This window comes from Schistocerca cancellata, chromosome 9, assembly GCF_023864275.1.
Source record: "Schistocerca cancellata isolate TAMUIC-IGC-003103 chromosome 9, iqSchCanc2.1, whole genome shotgun sequence".
Lineage (NCBI taxonomy): Eukaryota > Metazoa > Arthropoda > Insecta > Orthoptera > Acrididae > Schistocerca > Schistocerca cancellata.
Window position 1 is genome coordinate 304821988 of NC_064634.1, and position 17194 is coordinate 304839181.

Consider the following 17194-nt stretch of genomic DNA (forward strand, 5'->3'; position numbering starts at 1 on the left):
TTCAGCACCTCAAGTACCTGATTTTAAGAGACTAGTTTAGCTTTAGGTTCGTTTTACACTATTTTGGTACATACCCGATAGCACTATTCAAAATGACTTCTGTGGTCATCTGATATTAAGGGCGATGAAGTCGACGTTGTACGTCCTTTCACGCAATTACATTAAGCCTGTCATACTAATTTGACCCTTTTCTGGTCAATAGCGCTCAGCCGCCGGGATCGCCGAGCGGTTCTTAGCGCTACAGTCTGGAACCGCGCGACCGCTACAGTCGCAGGTTCGAATCCTGCCTCGGGCATGGATGTGTGTGATGTCCTTAGGTTAGGTAGGTTTAAGTAGTTCTAAGTTCTAGGGGACTGATGACCTCAGAAGTTACATCCCATAGTGCTCAGAGCCATTTGAACCATTTGAACCAACAGCGCTCAGAATTTAATATAGTAACTTTACGCGCTTATCCAAGAGTAGTCGTCAAATACTATCACCGACGCCAAGTAACTGAAAAATGGGTTATTCATCCCCCATATTTCTACCCTGTTTCTAGCTGATGGTATTTTGTCTGTCCTGCGTGCATGCGTTTTGACCATCCGTGGAATTTGCTATCCCACACACATAGTTTCAGCCTATCCACGTTCTATAGTTCTATAAAATCGTCCTCGAGCTAGGACATTATACATACACACGCATTAAATTCCTGTGCATTTGACCCGGTCATCGGATCACATTCGTCACACATTTTGTGCCAGTGACATGGAAGAAGACGATTTCTCAATTTGCGCATGCGCGTTCCTTTCTGACTTTCCCACAGCCATGCTGCCGGCGCCAACTGTTTACCTGAGAGCCTGCGGCCCACCGAACGTTGGCTGGGGTGAGGAAGCACGCTTCTGACGTTTGAGCTAATTACAGCTACTGACGCGGTACACACGTACCGTTTATTTTACATTTTATGCGAGTCTTTTGCCCTTTTGTGCGTTCTGTATTAATGGTGGACCATTGTAGTTTCAGTGTGTTCCGAAGAAGGCGTGGTTATTCGCACCGAAACATTGGTCAAAATCCGCTTTCAATTTCCAATCGAGGTGGATTCTTTATAATCATTACTTCTATAAAATGAAATGTAAGCTTTCTCGAATCGGTCAGCGGATATCAGTAATCGATTTTTGCAAGGGTCAGTTTACAGTGATACAGGATTCGACACAATCACTCTAATTTCAATCGAAATGACCGGTTTCTACCAGCATCGAGCATTCTAATATTATTAAACAAACGCTATGGTTCAATCCCACCACCTATAGGAACCATATTCATAATTTAGTAAAATAGTTTCTGTCATAGTCAAGTAATACTTTTTGAAAGTAACTTCCGCCACTTGATTGTATACATCGTGTACTCCACTGTACGATCATGATTTCGGCCTTTGGAATTTTCGACTACTACAATGTTGAGCATGATCAGACTTCTATAAACGAAGTCATCGTCGAAATAGATTAAAGTTGGTTGTATACGGCAAGTGCCACAATACAAAAACGAGAACATATTCACAAACTGCCTGGCAGAAATAAAACTAACACGTCAGGACACACACTGAATAACTGTGCTATAAAATGGCCAAAAAAATCAGTCGTTACATGTGCACGCACCATTATCTAAAGCAACGCTGGTTACTATCTTGTAGCACAGTTATTCAGTGTGCGTAACATATTTTTGTTTTATTTCTAACAGACGCTTTGTGAATATGTTCTCATTTTTATGCAGTGATACCAGCAGTTTATAACCAACTATGATATTTCAAAATTTTCTTCATGGCTGTAGCAGCAACCGTAGGATGAATGAATATACAGTCAGTTAGTTGCAAAATGGAAGGCTTATTTAAATCCCTTTACCATGGTTTCAACGTTTATAAAAACGTCTTCTTAAGAAGGAAAATTGACGAACTGTTTTGAGAATTTTCAACGGAATGTCCATATATGTAGAAACAGCCTTTGAGATCTGGAAAGGTAAAAATTTTAAAATTTTGTGCATAGATGGAGCAGGAACTGTAGGGTCAAATCTTGTAGAATCAATGAACAGTTAATCAGTCGCAAAATGCAAACCCATGCTAATGGTGTTTCAATATACCTTTCCATTTTGCAACTTATTGGCTTTTTATTAATTCTGAAAGAAGATAAAAACTTTAATATATTTCGACGATTACTTCGTTTATGTAAGTCTGATCATGCCCTACGTTATGGTACTTGAATGTCGCCAATGTTGTTATAGGCTTCCGCACGGTTAGGGTTGAACAACAGCATGTATTTTATAATCTGAGGGTGGCATATACCAGTCATTTCGTTTTGAAATTGTCGGACAATAAACTATTTTCAAAACAATCATTCACATTAATCTCCATCTCGAATAAATGTACATCTTTCAAGGATATAGGACGTTATCTTGAATAAAATGTAACTGTTTCCACGATATAGAATTTTTTAACGTATCAGTCATCCGTACACGTGTGTAACGAGAAAGGGACTGGACAGGTGGGGTCAGCCGCAACATATTCGAAGAAACAATGCCGCCATTTGCATGACGTGATCTAGGAAAACAGCGGAAGACCCACAAGGGCTGAACAAAACAATGAAAACTCAGCGAGAAATGCATCCCTGAGCACAAATACAGATGCTAGCGAAGCCTGCAGGTTACGCTGTTGTAACTGACCACCAACAGCACCTGCACAATGTTCTCCATACGGTGCAAGTGGTAAGAACAGTGCTCGATGTAGTTGTGAGTGTGAGCGTCAGGTAAGTGCCTTCGAACGTGAGACAGTTATTCGTGGTCGCATGGCACGTGCTTCCGTAACCAAAGGATTCGAAGAGTTTGGTGTTTCAAGAGGCATAATATCTAAGATTTATGTAACATACAGCGAAAGCGCAGAAACATCATCGGCTAAGTCAAAACGCGGGCAGAAGTGTGTGTTGAGTGATAGTGACAGACGGACAGTGAGACTGTGACGGGAAATAAGAGTACGACAGCTGTAAAAGTCACTTCTGGAACTGAAGTTCACAGTCGCGAACCCCGTCAGGACCCAAACAACACGAAGGAAGCTCCTTAAACTGGGATTTACCAGGGAAGCTATAATTCCAAAACCACTCACAAGTGGCAAAGTGCCCTTAACAGAAGTACATGGTGCCGAAGCCATGAAACCTCGACTATGGAGAAATGGAAGAAAGTCACATTGTTGGATGAGTGTTGTTTCACAGTGCTTCCAACTTCTGGCCGAGTTCACATGCCACGACTGAAACATGACAGGGGTTCGTTGATGATTTCGACATAGTGATTATGTGACCATCCCCACTGATCAGATCCATTTCATAGTAGAATATATGTTCGCCAGTGTTGGTGGCGTGTCCCAACTCGGCAGAGCCTCATAGCTCCCATCGTTCAGGACTGGTTTTGTGCGCAGGAAGACGAATTATCTCCTCTCTTCTTGTCACCTCTGTCTTCTTAATATCATTGAACCTTTGAGGTCTGCTTTCAAGAGAAGGGTGGGTGATCGCTATCCACCTCCACCATCGTTACCTCAAAGTGCCACTATTTTGAAGGAAGAATGGCATAAGACTCCCTTGAAAACAGTGTAACGCCTGTTTTTATCCGTTCCGAGAGCACGGGAAGCTGTCTTGAATGCCAATGGGTTTCACGTGCCGTATTGGGCATGGTAATGTGTCTGGTTTTTCGTGTTTCATTATTTCTGTCCAACCCCTGCAAATGAGGTTGGTTATACAGAGTATGAGGCTCCGTTCTCTCAAATTTCAGGCCGGTGTCTTAACAAAAGCACTGCCTCAGTATGTTACCCCCAACGTATGGTCCTATCATATTTGTAAATACACTACTGGCCATTAAAATTGCTACACCACGAAGATGACGTGCTACAGACGCGAAGTTTAACCGACAGCAAGAAGATGCTGTGACATCCAAATGATTAGCTTTTCAGAGCATTCACACAAGGTTGACGCCGGTGGCGACACCTACAACGTGCTGACATAAGGAAAGTTTCCAACCGATTTCTCATACCCAAACAGCAGTTGACCGGCGTTGCCTGGTGAAACGTTGTTCTGATGCCTCGTGTAAGGAGGAGAAATGCGTACCATCACGTTGTCGACTTTGATAAAGATCGGATTGTAGCCTCTCGCGATTGCGGTTTATCGTATCGAGACATTGCTGCTCGCGTTGGTCGAGATCGAATGACTGTTAGCAGAATATGGAATCGGTGCGTTGAGGAGGGTAATACGTAACGCCGTGCTGGATTCCAACGGCGTCGTATCACTAGCTGTCGAGATGACAGGCATCTTATCCGCATGGCTCTAACGGATCGTGCGGCCACGTTTCGATCCCTGAATCAACAGATGGGGACGTTTGCAAGACAACAGTCATATGCACGAACAGTTCGACGACGTTTGCAGCAGCATGGACTATCAGCTCGGAGACCATAGCTGCGGTTACCCTTGACGCTGCATCACAGACAGGAGCGCCTGCGATGGTGTACTCAACGATGAACCTGGGTGCACAAATGGCAAAACGTCATTTTTTCGGATGAACCCAGGTTCGGTTTACAGCATCATGATGGTCCCATACGTTTTTGCGACATCGCGGTGAACGCACATTGGAAGCATGTATTATTCATCGCCATACTGGCGTATCACCTGGCGTGATGGTATGGGGTGCCATTGGTTACACGTCTCGGTCACCTCTTGTTCGCATTGACGGCACTATGAACAGTGGACGTTACATTTCAGATGTTTTACGACCCGTGGCTCTAACCTTTCTACCCTTCATTTGATCCCTGCGAAACCTACATTTCAGCAGGATAATGCACGACCTCATGTTGCAGGTCCTGTACTGGCCTTTCTGGATACAGAAAATGTTCGAGTGCAGCCCTGGCCAGCACATTCCCCAGATCTCTCACCGATTGAAAACGTCTGGTCAATGGTGTCCGAGTAACTGGTTCGTCGCAATACGCCAGTCACTACTCTTTATGAACTGTGGTGTCGTGTTGAAGCTGCATGGGCAGCTGTACCTGTACACGCCATCCAAGCTCTGTTCGACTCAATGCCCAGGTGTATCAAGGCCGTTATTACGGCCAGAGGTGGTTGTTGGGGGTACTGATTTCTCAGAATCTATGCACCCAAACTGCGTGAAAATGTAATCACATGTCAGTTCTAGAATAATATAGTTGTCCAATGAATACCCGTTTATCATCTGCATTTCTTATTAGTGTAGCAATTTTAATGGCCAGTGTGCTCCCTGCCGCCGTTGGATAAGCAGCTGCAGCAGCAAGTCGTATACTCCTAGCTCACTCATTTGTTACGTAGTTTAATTCTTAATTTCTTTGCGTGTTTTTGGTACTTGCATTGTTTAATTCATAAATTTCGGGCGTATTATAGTATTTGAGAGTTGTAGCATCGCGTTTTAGTACCTGAATAGTGTAAATTCGCGTAGTCGTCTGTCAACTGTTTTTGTTTTGAACGGCCAGTGTCGGTTGGTCACAGTCAGTGTGCTCCCTGCCGCCGTTGGATAAGCAGCTGCAGCAGCAAGTCGTATACTCCTAGCTCACTCATTTGTTACATAGTTTAATTCTTAATTTCTTTGCGTGTTTTTGGTACTTGCATTGTTTAATTCATAAATTTCGGGCGTATTATAGTATTTGAGAGTTGTAGCATCGCGTTTTAGTACCTGAATAGTGTAAATTCGCGCAGTCGTCTGTCAACTGTTTTTGTTTTGAACGGCCAGTGTCGGTTGGTCACAGTCAGTGTGCTCCCTGCCGCCGTTGGATAAGCAGCTGCAGCAGCAAGTCGTATACTCCTAGCTCACTCATTTGTTACATAGTTTAATTCTTAATTTCTTTGCGTGTTTTTGGTACTTGCATTGTTTAATTCATAAATTTCGGGCGTATTATAGTATTTGAGAGTTGTAGCATCACGTTTTAGTACTCGAATAGTGTTAAATCGCGTAGTCTCCTTCCGCCGCCGAGCAGTGTGTCAGCAGTGCACAAGTGGCAGCATTACTGCATTTACTAGGCAATCTTGTATTTTAATAACCGCTTCAATTTTGTGTCGTTTTGTTTGCGCTCTCTGTAGATTAGTTCAGACGTTCTTTGCACAGTTTTTAGCATGGATAGGGACTGCAACTGCTGTGTTCGGATGCAGGCTGAGTTGGCATCCCTTCGCTCCCAGCTTCAGGCAGTGTTGGCTTCGGTCACACAGCTTGAGGCTGTTGCCAATGGGCATCACTGTGGGGGTCCGGATGGGGGTTTGTCGGGGACGGCCAGCTCGTCCCACGCATCCCCCGATCGGACTACGACTGTGGTTGCCCGGGATACTGCCCGCATTGAGGCTGATCCCTCACCTGTGGTAGAGTGGGAGGTCGTCTCAAGGTGTGGCAGGGGGCGAAAGACATTCCGGAGGGCTGAACGGAAGGCCTCTCCAGTTTGTCTGACGAACCGGTTTCAGGCTCTGTCTCAGGCTGATACTGATCTTCAGCCTGACATGGCTGCTTGTCCTGTTCCAGAGGTTGCCCCTCAGTCTGCAAGATCCGGGCAGTCGCAGAGGGTGGGCTTACTGGTAGTTGGGAGCTCCAATGTCAGGCGCGTAATGGGGCCCCTTAGGGATATGGCAGCAAGGGAGGGGAAGAAAACCAAAGTGCACTCCGTGTGCATACCGGGGGGAGTCATTCCAGATGTGGAAAGGGTCCTTCCGGATGCCATGAAGGGTACAGGGTGCACCCATCTGCAGGTGGTCGCTCATGTCGGCACCAATGATGTGTGTCACTATGGATCAGAGGAAATCCTCTCTGGCTTCCGGCGGCTATCTGATTTGGTGAAGACTGCCAGTCTCGCTAGCGGGATGAAAGCAGAGCTCACCATCTGCAGCATCGTCGACAGGACTGACTGCGGACCTTTGGTACAGAGCCGAGTGGAGGGTCTGAATCAGAGGTTGAGACGGTTCTGCGACCATGTGGGCTGCAGATTCCTCGACTTGCGCCATAGGGTGGTGGGGTTTCGGGTTCCGCTGGATAGGTCAGGAGTCCACTACACGCAACAAGCGGCTACACGGGTAGCAGGGGTTGTGTGGCGTGGGCTGGGCGGTTTTTTAGGTTAGATGGCCTCGGGCAAGTGCAGAAAGGGCAACAGCCTCAACGGGTGCGGGGCAAAGTCAGGACATGCGGGGACCAAGCAGCAATCGGTATTGTAATTGTAAACTGTCGAAGCTGCGTTGGTAAAGTACCGGAACTTCAAGCGCTGATAGAAAGCACCGAAGCTGAAATCGTTATAGGTACAGAAAGCTGGCTGAAGCCAGAGATAAATTCTGCCGAAATTTTTACAAAGGCACAGACGGTGTTTAGAAAGGATAGATTGCATGCAACCGGTGGCGGAGTGTTCGTCGCTGTTAGTAGTAGTTTATCCTGTAGTGAAGTAGAAGTGGATAGTTCCTGTGAATTATTATGGGTGGAGGTTACACTCAACAACCGAGCAAGGTTAATAATTGGCTCCTTTTACCGACCCCCCGACTCAGCAGCATTAGTGGCAGAACAACTGAGAGAAAATTTGGAATACATTTCACATAAATTTTCTCAGCATGTTATGGTCTTAGGTGGAGATTTCAATTTACCAGATATAGACTGGGACACTCAGATGTTTAGGACGGGTGGTAGGGACAGAGCATCGAGTGACATTATACTGAGTGCACTATCCGAAAATTACCTCGAGCAATTAAACAGAGAACCGACTCGTGGAGATAACATCTTGGACCTACTGATAACAAACAGACCCGAACTTTTCGACTCTGTAAGTGCAGAACAGGGAATCAGTGATCATAAGGCCGTTGCAGCATCCCTGAATATGGAAGTTAATAGGAATATAAAAAAAGGGAGGAAGGTTTATCTGTTTAGCAAGAGTAATAGAAGGCAGATTTCAGACTACCTAACAGATCAAAACGAAAATTTCTGTTCCAACACTGACAATGTTGAGTGTTTATGGAAAAAGTTCAAGGCAATCGTTAAATGCGTTTTAGACAGGTACGTGCCGAGCAAAACTGTGAGGGACGGGAAAAACCCACCGTGGTACAACAACAAAGTTAGGAAACTACTGCGAAAGCAAAGAGAGCTTCACTCCAAGTTTAAACGCAGCCAAAACCTCTCAGACAAACAGAAGCTAAACGATGTCAAAGTTAGCGTAAGGAGGGCTATGCGTGAAGCGTTCAGTGAATTCGAAAGTAAAATACTAGGTACCGACTTGACAGAAAATCCTAGGAAGTTCTGGTCTTACGTTAAATCAGTAAGTGGCTCGAAACATCATGTCCAGACACTCTGGGATGATGATGGCATTGAAACAGAGGATGACAAGCGTAAAGCTGAAATACTAAACACCTTTTTCCAAAGCTGTTTCACAGAGGAAGACCGCACTGCAGTTCCTTCTCTAAATCCTCGCACCAACGAAAAAATGGCTGACATTGAAATAAGTGTCCAAGGAATAGAAAAGCAACTGGAATCACTCAACAGAGGAAAGTCCACTGGACCTGACGGGATACCAATTCGATTCTACACAGAGTACGCGAAAGAACTTGCCCCCCTTCTAACAGCCGTGTACCGCAAGTCTCTAGAGGAACAGAAGGTTCCAAATGATTGGAAAAGAGCACAGGTAGTCCCAGTCTTCAAGAAGGGTCGTCGAGCAGATGCGCAAAACTATAGACCTATCTCTCTGACGTCGATCTGTTGTAGAATTTTAGAACATGTCTTTTGCTCGAGTATCATGTCGTTTTTGGAAACTCAGAATCTACTATGTAGGAATCAACATGGATTCCGGAAACAGCGATCGTGTGAAACCCAACTCGCATTATTTGTTCATGAAACCCAGAAAATATTAGATACAGGCTCCCAGGTAGATGCCATTTTCCTTGACTTCCGGAAGGCGTTCGATACAGTTCCGCACTGTCGTCTGATAAACAAAGTAAGAGCCTACGGAATATCAGACCAGCTGTGTGGCTGGATTGAAGAGTTTTTAGCAAACAGAACACAGCATGTTGTTCTCAATGGAGAGACATCTACAGACGTTAAAGTAACCTCTGGCGTGCCACAGGGGAGTGTTATGGGACCATTGCTTTTCACAATATATATAAATGACCTAGTAGATAGTGTCGGAAGTTCCATGCGGCTTTTCGCGGATGATGCTGTAGTATACAGAGAAGTTGCAGCATTAGAAAATTGTAGCGAAATGCAGGAAGATCTGCAGCGGATAGGCACTTGGTGCAGGGAGTGGCAACTGACCCTTAACATAGACAAATGTAATGTATTGCGAATACATAGAAAGAAGGATCCTTTATTGTATGATTATATGATAGCGGAACAAACACTGGTAGCAGTTACTTCTGTAAAATATCTGGGAGTATGCGTGCGGAACGATTTGAAGTGGAATGATCATATAAAATTAATTGTTGGTAAGGCGGGTACCAGGTTGAGATTCATTGGGAGAGTCCTTAGAAAATGTAGTCCATCAACAAAGGAGGTGGCTTACAAAACACTCGTTCGACCTATACTTGAGTATTGCTCATCAGTGTGGGATCCGTACCAGATCGGGTTGACGGAGGAGATAGAGAAGATCCAAAGAAGAGCGGCGCGTTGCGTCACAGGGTTATTTGGTAACCGTGATAGCGTTACGGAGATGTTTAACAAACTCAAGTGGCAGACTCTGCAAGAGAGGCGCTCTGCATCGCGGTGTAGCTTGCTCTCCAGGTTTCGAGAGGGTGCGTTTCTGGATGAGGTATCGAATATATTGCTTCCCCCTACTTATACCTCCCGAGGAGATCACGAATGTAAAATTAGAGAGATTAGAGCGCGCACAGAGGCTTTCAGACAGTCGTTCTTCCCGCGAACCATACGCGACTGGAACAGGAAAGGGAGATAATGACAGTGGCACGTAAAGTGCCCTCCGCCACACACCGTTGGGTGGCTTGCGGAGTATAAATGTAGATGTAGATGTAGATGTAGTGTAATTGGAAATAATTGACGTACTTCGCCTGAAAAGACTTCGGAAAGCCCAGTGCTACCGACCGTTCTTGGAAAATATAAGTAAGTATAAATTGACCCTTGATTGGTGATAGCGTACAGAACCATTTTTGATAAGCTTCGTTTGGTGCAGTGAGGTTACCAACTTTTAAAATATTTTCTTACAACGTCTTACGACTTCTGCTAAATACGTATTTTCTTTACAGCCTTTTCTACATTTTAAAATCTATGTCCATGTTTTCATTCCTAGAACAGAACTTCATATGTAAGAATTGTATGTCAGCACAAGACATTGGTTGTTACATATTGATGATTGTACCCTATGGACATGACATGCTGATGACATTCTCTTTGCTAATATCTTTTCGTATTCGTTCTATACCGAATGATAATCAGACTTATTCACAAAAATTTTGTGTTTGCTGCATCGTCTATAGATTTATCATTTATCCTGAAAGCGATATTTCAATTGCGTTTTAAAGTTGAAATTTTGTTTTCTTTATGTTCAATGTCAATTTATTACATTTTGCTGAAACCGAAACGTCCTTCAGGGCTTCATTTGCCTTCTGAACTAGGAATTCTGAAGTTTTATCAGTGACTACCACATTGCTGCCATCGGCATAGGGACTTATCCGAATGGGACGGAAATCATACATATTGATGATTGTACCCTATGGACATGACATGCTGATGACATTCTCTTTGCTAATATCTTTTCGTATTCGTTCTATACCGAATGATAATCAGACTTATTCACAAAAATTTTGTGTTTGGTGGACCGTCTATAGATTTATCATTTATCCTGAAAGCGATATTTCAAGTGTGATTCAAAGCTGAAATTTTGTTTTCTTTATGTTCAATGTCAATTTATTACATTCTGCTGAAACGGAAACGTCCCTCAGGGCTTCATTTGCCTTCTGAACTAGGAATTCTGAAGTTTTATCAGTGACTACTACATTGCTGCAATCGGCATAGGGAATTATCCGAATGGGACGGAAATCAGTAGATGTACATAAACATACAAACAAATGATTATAATGTATTATTAATACAAGAGGATGAGCTCCACAAACTGAGCAAGTCAGTAACGCGTTGGTCCACCTCTGGCCCTTACGCAAGCAGTTATTCGACTTCGCATTGATTGAGAGAGTTGTTGCACGTCCTCCTGAGGAATATCGTGCCAGACTCTGTCCAACCGACGCGTTAGATGGCCAAGATCCCTATCTGGCTGGAGAGCCCTGCCTTTCAAAGGCGGGCATGCATCCGGCTACCATGCCAGCAACCAAGAAGACAAGCAGTAGAATCTCTCGCCGTATAGGGGCTGGCATTATCTTATTGAAGGGCAACAAAACGTGGCGTGGTGTATACCTCTGAGCGTTAAGGGCGCCCCGGATAACAACAAAAGGGAACTCGTATTGAAATAAAACGGCACTCCAGACCAACATTGCTGGATGCTGGGCCGCAAGGTCGGGTTGGTACCCCGCCGCTGTCAGAGGCGTCTCCAGCTACATCATTGCTGGTCATTGGTGCTCATTTCGAAGCGGTACTCTACATCTACATCTACATGGGTACTCTGCAAATCACATTAAAGTGCCTGGCAGAGAGTTCATCGAACCACCTTCACAATTCTCGGTTATTAAAAACTCGTACAGCGCGCGGAAAGAATGAACACCTGTATCTTTCCGTACGAGCTCTGATTTCCCTTATTTTATCTTGGTGATCGTTCCGCCCTGTGTAGGTCGGTGTCAGCAAAATATTTTTGCATTCGGAGGAGAAAGTTGGTGATTGGAATTCCGTGAGAAGACTCCGTCGTAACGAAAAACGCCTTTCTTTTAATGATTTCCAACCCAAATCCTGCATCATTTCTGTGACACTCTCTCCAATATTTCGCGATAATACAAAGCGTGCTGCTTTTCTTTGAACTTTTTAGATGTTCTCCGTCAGTTATATCTAGTAAGGATGCCACATCGCGCAGCAGTATTCTAAAAGAGGACGAAGAATCGTAGCGTAGGCGGTCTTCTTAGTAGGTCTGTTACATTTTCTAAGTGTCCTGCCAATAAAACGCAGTCTTTGGTTAGCCTTCCCCACAACATTTTCTGTGTGTTCCTTCCAAAATAATTTGTTCGTAATTGTAATACCTAGGTATTTAGTTGAAGTTATTGCTTTTAGATCGCACTGACTTATCGCGTAACCGAAGTTTAACGAGTTCCTTTTAGCACTCATGTGGATAACTTCACACTTTTCGTTATTTAGGGTCAACAGCCACTTTTCGCGCCATTCAGATATCTTTTCTAAATCGTTTTGCAGTTTGTTTTGATCTTCTGATGACTTTATCAGTCGAAAAACGACAGCGTCATCTGCAAACAACCGAAGTCGGCTTCTCAGACCGTCTTCAAAATCGTTTATATAGATAAAGAACGGCAAAGGGCCTATAACACTACATTGGGGAACACCATAAATCACTTCTGCTGTACTCGATGACTTTCCGTCAATTACTACGAACTGTGACCTCTTTGAAAGGAAATCACAAATCCAGTCACATAACTGAGACGATATTCCATAAGTACGCAATTTCACTACGAGCCGCTTGTGTGGTACAGTGTCAAAAGCCTTCCGGAAATCCAGAAATACGGAATCGATCTGAAATCCCTTGTCAGTAGCACTCAACATTTCATGTGAATAAGAGCTAGTTGTGTTTCACAGGAGCGATGCTTTCTAAAACCATGTTTACTGTGTGTCAATAGACCGTTTTCTTCGAGGTAATTCGTAATGTTCGAACACAATATATGTTCTAAAATGCTGCTGCATATCAACATTAACGATTTGGGTCTGTAATTTAGTGGATTACTCCTACTACCTTTCTTGAATATTGGTGTGATCTGTGCGACTTTCCAGTCTTTGGGTACGGACCTTTCGTCGAGCGAACGGTTGTATATGATTGCTAAGTATGGAGCTAATATATCAGCATACTCCCAAAGGAACCTAATTGGTATACCGTCTGTATCAGAAGACTTGCTACCATTAAGTGATTTAAGTTGCTTCATTACTCCATGGATACTACGTTACTCTTGTTGGCAGCTGTTCACGATTCTAATTCTGGACTATTTACTTCGTCTTCTTTTGCGAAGGCATTTCGGAAGGCTGTGTTTAGTAACTTTGCTTTGGCAGCACTGTCTTCGATAGTATCTCCATTCCTATCGCGCAGAGAAGGCATTGATTCTTTCTTGCCACTAATATACTTCACATACGACTAGAATCTCTTTGGATTTTCTGCCAGGTTTCGGGACAAAGTTTCGTTGTGGAAACTGTTATAGGCATCTCGCATTGAAGTCCGAATTAAATTTCGAGCACCTGTAAAAGAGCGCCAATCTTGGGGATATTGCGTCTGTTTAAATTTGGCATGTTTGTTTCGTTGTTTCTGCAACAGTGTTATAACCCGTTTTGTGTACCAAGGGGGATCAGCTCCGCCGTTTGTTAATTTATTTGGTATAAATCTCTCAATTGCTCCCGATTCTATTTCTCTGAATCTAAGCCACATCTGGTCTACACTAATGTTATTAATTTGAAATGAGGGAAGATTGTCTCTTAGGAAGTCGTCAAGTGAATTTTTATCTGCTTTTTTGAATAGGTATATTTTTCGCTTATTTTTCGAGGATTTGGGGATAACAATATTCAATCTCGCTACGACAAGCCTGTGTTCACTAATTCCTGAATCGGGTTTGATGCTCGTTATTAACTCTGGATTATTTGTTGCTAAGAGGTCAAGTGTTTTTCACAACCGTTTACTATTCGCGTGGGATCATGAACTAACTGCTCGAAATAGTTTTCAGAGAATGCGATCAGCATAATTTTGAATGATATTTTATGCGTAGCTCCGGAATTAAACATGTATTTTCGTCAACATATCGAGGGTGAATTAAAGTCACCACCAACTATTATCGTATGAATCACGTACATGTTTCAAATCAAACTCAAGATTTCTTTGAACCTTTCGGCAACTGTATCATCTGAATTTGGAGGTCGGTAGAAGTATCCAATTATTATTTTATTCCGATTGGCAACAATGACCTCTATCCATACCATCTCACAGGAAGTATCTACTTCAATTTCGCGACAAGATAAACTACTTCTGACAGCAACAAACACGCCACTGCCAACCGTGTTTAGCCTATCCTTTGGGAACACCGTTAGGTTTTTCGCAAAATTTCGGCTGAGCTTATATCCGCCTTTAGCCAGCTTTCAGTGCCTATAACAATTTCGGCATTAGTGCTTTCTATTAGCGCTTGCAGCTCTGGTACTTTCCCAACACAGCTACGACAATTTACAACTGTTATACCGATGGTTCCTGTATCTACGTTCTTCCTGTGTTCAGCCTGCACCCTTTGTGACTGAAGCCCATCTTGTGTTTTCCCGAGACTCTCTAACCCAAAAAACCGCCCATTCGACGCCACGCAGAATCTGCTACCCGTGTAGCGGCCTCCTGCGTATAATGGACACCTAACCTATTCAGCGGAACCCGAAACACAACCACCCTTTGGCGCAAGTCGAGGAATCTGCAGCCTACACGGTCGCAGAACCGTCTGAGCCTCTCATTCAGACCATTCAGTCGGCCCTGTACCAGAGGTCCGCAGTCGGTCCTGTCGACTATGCTGCAAATGGTCAGCTCTGCTTTCATCTTGCAAGCACGAGTGGCAGCCTTTACCACTTCTGTTAGCTGCTCGAAACCAGAGAGTTTATCTTCTGATCCAAAGTGACACACATCATTGGTACCGACGTGAGCAACCACCTGCAATTGGCTGCACCCTGTGCTCTTCATGGCATCCGGGAGGGCCCTTTTCACATCCAATCACTGAAGAGAATTCTACTCCAGTCAATGAGATTCCAGCCCGAAAACTGGCAAGTGGCAATTTAATGAAAAGCGTGAGGTCATGCACATGAGTACCAAAAGGAATCCACTAACTTTCTGTTACACGACAAATCACACGTGTCTAAAGGCTGCAAATTCAGCTAAATACTCAGAGATTACAATCACGAATACGTTAAACGGGAACGCAGACAATTTTGTGCCGAAAGCAAATCAAAGACTGAGATTTATTGGCAGAGCACTTAGGAAATGCAACAGGTCTACTAAAGAGACTGCTTATACTACGCTTGTCTGCCCTCTTATGGAGTATTGCTGTGCGATGTGGGATCCGCATCATATAGGATTGACAGAGGACATCGAAAAAGTTCAGAGAAGGGCAGCTCGTTTTGTATTATCCCGTAGTAGGGAAGAGAGTGCCACAGATATGATACGCAAACTGAGGTGTCAATCATTAAATCACAGGCATTTTTCATTGCGGCAGGATCTTCTCATGAAGTTTCAATCACTTACATTATCCTGAGAGTGTGAAAATAGTTTTTGATCTCACACAAAAAGATTTAAGTTTTTGTGTCTTTCTGCTCACTGTTAGAGACTCGAAAGGTAAAGAAATAGCTTGAAGGCGGTTCGACAAAACCTCATCCAGTCACTTAACTATAAATTGCAGGGTAATCGTGCAGATGTAATCATTAGATGTAAATGTAATTAGTCTGGAGCTCGATAGATTTCACTCAAAATCGATGTTTTAAACAAGTTTTATGTTGGCTGAAATTTGAAGATACAAAGTTGAAATTTTAACAAAGTTGAAATTTTAATACCCCATGTTGTTTGGCATGAAATCGTCTTGTAGAAGTTTCTGCAAAACTATGTTCAATACTTTGCAAGTTATCAATGGTTTATAACAATGCTACATCCACTGAAATTTGAGGCTGAATGTTGAAATTTTAGAGGAAGACGTGTTTTAGTAGAAAGAGAGCTCTCTGTAATTTTACATACAATATTCTGGAAGGTTTTCAAACATTTGCAGCTTTTGGTCTAGAACATAGTTAAATTAACAAGTTATCCACTCTTTACAATTATTTTAAGACCTAGATATTAATAGCACCATATTCTGCAGTGAAATGATAAAGCTGAACCCAATGTCAAGATGATTTATTAAAGTCAATGATAAAATGCGCTGCAGTTGTAAAGTGCACTACGCGATTTGAGGACGTGTGTCCCATCTGCAGGTGCATATTAAAATGTGATGTATCCTTTGTGGACGCACATTTTAATATGCACCTGAAGATGAGACATATGTTCTGAAACTGGGTAGTGTTTTCCTATTTAGAAACAAAAAAAAAATTACTGCCGTAGCGTAATTTATCGTTGACAATGAATAATAGTTGTGGATGTGGATGTCCGGTCAAGAGAAACGTGTGTATTATTAAGGGTACAACGACGACAGAAAGCATAGTTCAAAAGAGAAGTATTACCTGAAGTTTTATTCAGAAAATCGCACAAGCTTTATTTACTGGAAGAAAGAACCGAAACTTAAACTGCATGTTCTTTAAACTTTTGTCTACTTCTGAAAAAATCACGGAGTAAACACGAGGCGTATGCGGAATGTAAGGTCCGATTTGGCGCGATTTGGAAACCACAGTGAAAATTCAATGGAGCTTTGCACAGAAGTGGTGGACCGTGTCTCTAGAATGCCCGTCGACCGCGTCACATCTTTCTTCTCAGTCCCGAGGGTACAGCGAGCATGTAGAGAGGCATAGCACAGTAGTGACTACTGCCAAGTATGAGGGCCTGGTGAGAGATTTCGCCTGAAGCTATGCAGCCACCATAACACAACTGCCATACGGTTCCTCCTTCAAGACAGTCCCTGGTCGCATTTGGCAGGGACAATGTAGATAGTCCTGCAGCGTTTTCGATATGGTGTGTTTGATCACCCACTCACCATACAGCCCGGCTTGGCTCCCTCAGACGTCCATTTCTGCTGACACGAACCGCTGGCTACGATGACAACATTTTGGCACAAACAACGAAAGTCAGTCCAGCTTAGAGGATTGACAGAAAGCACAGGCGACAGCCTTCTGTGACGAGGGTTCTGGAAAGTTTGTACAATACTACGACAAATGTATAAGTCTGAGCGGCGACTGTTTAGAGAGGTAGCTGGAATGTGTGGCTAACTGTTGCGAATAAAAAAAATTTTTATTTTCACAGTGATTTACATTTCGCGATGGATCGGACCTTACTTTCCGAACAGCCCTCGTATACTCTCAATTGGGAGAGTTAATACAACTCAATTATGACAAAAAGGTA